The sequence below is a fragment of the Theobroma umbraticum genome, unplaced genomic scaffold (assembly GCF_002168275.2).
Source record: "Theobroma umbraticum cultivar Fairchild unplaced genomic scaffold, ASM216827v3 scaffold_130.0, whole genome shotgun sequence".
Classification (NCBI taxonomy): domain Eukaryota; kingdom Viridiplantae; phylum Streptophyta; class Magnoliopsida; order Malvales; family Malvaceae; genus Theobroma; species Theobroma umbraticum.
Window position 1 is genome coordinate 1344501 of NW_018397264.1, and position 3983 is coordinate 1348483.

A 3983-nucleotide genomic window follows, 5' to 3' on the forward strand; every position below is an offset into this window, starting at 1 on the left:
TCTTTTCAAACTTAGCTGGCTTGGCTTCATCAATTCCTATTTGTTTAATTAGCAAAATAATCTTTAATAATTGAAGATTAAACATATCAAAATTGAGAATTAAACTGCTCTTAACAAGCTAAATTTTTAACCCTTTTTTTCTCTGAAAAGAAAGAAATTAGTGGGAAACCTTTTATTGTTTACCTTAAATAATCAAATTAAAATAAGTAAAGTAGGTATCAGAATGTATGAATTTATCTTTTGATGCCTCAATTAATTGAATTAAGAATTTACATCACATAAAATCAAACGAATAATTAATCGCTTTTTTTTTCAATTTTGCAAGTTTTTAGATACATGGAACATATTATTTCCTTGACCTTCAATTTTTTAATTTGAGAAGCCATTATTATTATATAATTATTTTCAAATTTAATGTATCAGAGTAAATTTCAAATTTAAACTGCCAAAAACATTAATTTTTATTTTCTGATATATATAAAAATTTATTATTTTTATGTTACACAAAGAGAAGTGAATATATTTTCATATGATCAAAATACCCACCAAGTCTTTATATGTATGTATTTTATTCAAATTCAGAGAAATAACTTGCATTATATTATAATAAAATAATACAAAAAATTGAATAATTTTTTTTCTTTTATTTATAATAGTACAAAAATTTGAAATTTATTTAACTTAGCTTTTAATTTAAGTTAAACCCAAATTAGCAAAATAGGTTGATTTAGTTTTTTCTTTTAAAATAATGAAGAATGAGATATGGAGTTAGTGATGTTTATAAAAATAATTCTTCGTTCGAACTTGCTTAATTTGGATATGATAAATTTCTTATTATAATTATAGAATCTGAGTTACTCTAACACTTTCATATTTAATTTATTTTTTATTTTTTATTTTATTTAATATTTCAATTTATATATTTTTAATTAAAATTTTTGAATTAAAGACAGCATTTATGGTTGATAGAGTTAATTATAATTATAAATATTTGTATAATATTATTTTGTATTTATAATTTTTTTATATCTAAATTAATAATTTAAATTTAACAGAATTTGATTGTAGTATTTGAATTTAAATAAAATCATTTTATAAGAAATTTTGAGTAAATTTAAATAAAAAGTAAATTGAGTAAGGATTGAATAATTTCAAAAAAATAGGTATTTGTAAATTGTTAAAGTTATAACTAAATTAACCTATTTTGCTAATTTAAGTTCAACTCAAATTAAAAATTAAGTCAAATAAATATTAAATTTTTATACTATTATAAATAGAATAAAAATAATTTATTTAATATTTTTATATTATTTTATTTCAATATAATGTAAGTTATTCATCTAAATTTGATTTTGGGTATGAAATTTTTTTCAAAATTTTTTATACAAGACAAATTTAAACTTTATTTTTGTAAAAAATATAATTTAATATATATATTTTAAAATCAAATAATCAAATAAAAAATCCATCAAAAGATATCCTAATATTTAAATTCTCACACTTGTGACTTAAAATTATTATATTTGAATTTCAAAAACAAATCAGCGTTAAATAAAATGAAAAATATTCTCCAATGCATAGTACAAGCAAGACATTAAATTTACTAAGCTTAATTAGAGTCTTAATGTTTCATTTAAAGCGGGATTAATTCTATAGAAAAATTAATATTTTTTAGTGCTTATACTTTCTCTTTTTTTTATGTACAATTATCAAAAGACAGACATGAGAAAAAAAAATTGGACTAACAATTTTTATTTTTTAAGTTGGAAGTTCGTTATATATATATATATATATATATAGACAGAAAAAAAATAAAAAGATAAGAAAGTTTGATGTGAATCATAATTGTAATGACCCACTAGGATATGAATAATGTCAAAAATATTTGGATGATTAAAGGCTTTGGAGGATGCACGGGTGTGCTGCTTACTTTCAACGTTTAGGAATCAAACATCCAAAGTACAACATCAAAATTTAAACGCAAGCTTTACTTGATTTATGTCACCTTTTTGCTCTATGCTTAAATTAGAAATAATTGCTTTCAAAGTTAATTATGGTAGTCTCACAATATTTAGTATTAAGTGAATTTTGACCACCAATAATTTCCGAAATTAATTAATGCAGTTAGTTCTTTTGCATGGTGGACTAGAAAGGTCATGAATGAGATAAAAATAGGTTAAAATTAGTTGAATGATATGGTGTGTGTATATATGTATAGGGTCTAGGGTACAAGGAGACCCTCCCCTAATTAAGCATTACTAATCCATTTTTTTATTGTTTTTCCATAATCAAATACCACTTCATAATAAAGATTAAAAGCTTGAAATGATCTTTTATGATATAATTATTTATACAATTAGTTCAATTATCGAAAAACTTTTACAATTTTATTATCATTATTTGAATTTAATAAAAAAAATATTTAAATCTTACTTTTTAAACGAGACATAATTAAGAAAAAAAATGATTGAGAACAAATTTCATTTTATTTTTCAACTTGACTACATACATAACAAAAACTGAAAGATCCTAATAAACTTTTATATTAGAATGGTAAGTCTTTTTATGTCAAATATATAAATCAATTACTCTTTTTGTTTCTAAATAAATATCTACCATATATTTCTAAGGTGTCTTGAAATCATGTCCACTTCCTTCTTCTTTTTTACCACTTATAACACTTTTTTAACATTTATATTATTTGTAATAATTTTTTACTATTTGACATTAAAAATTATTGAACAATGACATTAATAATATAAAAATATTAAAATTTTAACATAAAAAACCATTAAAATCAAAGCACTGGAGGAAGTGTTATACTTGAAAATGGAGATGAGTAGGAGGATATTTGTTTTTTCAAACTTTAATGGTATGGTAGTCCTTCAATTGAACATAGCACGTGTTGATATGACATCTACAAATTGAAAAAATAGAGAGAAAAAAAAAAAGGAAGAAAGACAACATAGGAAAAGAGCAAAAGGCAAAAGGGGATCAAGTAAATGGGGCATGCAATCATCACTGCTTGTTGATTTGGCATCGCCCGATTGCATTTGAATTTGATACGTGAAGAGATAGAAGAGAAAGGTTCATGACTTCAATTTGATGCATGGAAAATCAAGCTTTTGCCTTGTATTATTGATAAATTCTATATATTTTTAGATAAATTTAAATTATGTATATATTATCAAAGCATATTATGAAAAATTAATCTCTGGTAAATTTAAATTATATATAATTATTATTTATATTTTTTCATTTTTTAATTTTTAAAATTTTTAATTAAAATTTCAATTTTCATCCCTGAATGCCCTTTGTGTATTTTAATCTTTAACTCATAGTTTTCTGTTGTGTTTTCTAACTTGGCGGGAAATCGCTGTCAGAGCAGTTTCCGCATTCAGGTGGGCGGTTTTCTGAGAGTGGGTCCGCCCCTGTCTGCAATCACCTTCCTCTGATGATTCTCTCAAATCCGCAAACTTTCTCTCTCCCCTCCCCCGCCCGCTCACATCTTGCGCTTCATCCTCACTCTCCTGGGGTTGTCCCCAAGTGGCTGTCCGATAGAGGGACTGTGACATTCACGACCACCTTCTGAGGAGTGGGGAAAAATGGTTTCAGTGATAGGAGGGGCCCAGAAGCAGTGCGACCGTGCGCCAAAAAGTCCACGAGGATTTAGTCTAAAGGCAGGTGTGGTCCCACACGGTTTTGATATTTGTCTGTTAACTCTTTTGAAGTTTGATGCCTCAGTCCTCATCACTATCGTCTTTTGTGCTGTGCTCACAGATCGAGTACTACGCCCCTCGGTACTTGCCTACTTGGCCTTTCTAATAAATTTTTCTTTTTTATTTTTTTCTATAAGAAATTTTTCTAATTTTTTAATTCTTTTCAATTCATAAATAATATTATCTTATTTATATACTTTTAGTTTTCCCAAATTAATATCTCGTTTAAATTTTTTTAAAAAAATCAGTTAATCAATTAATTTT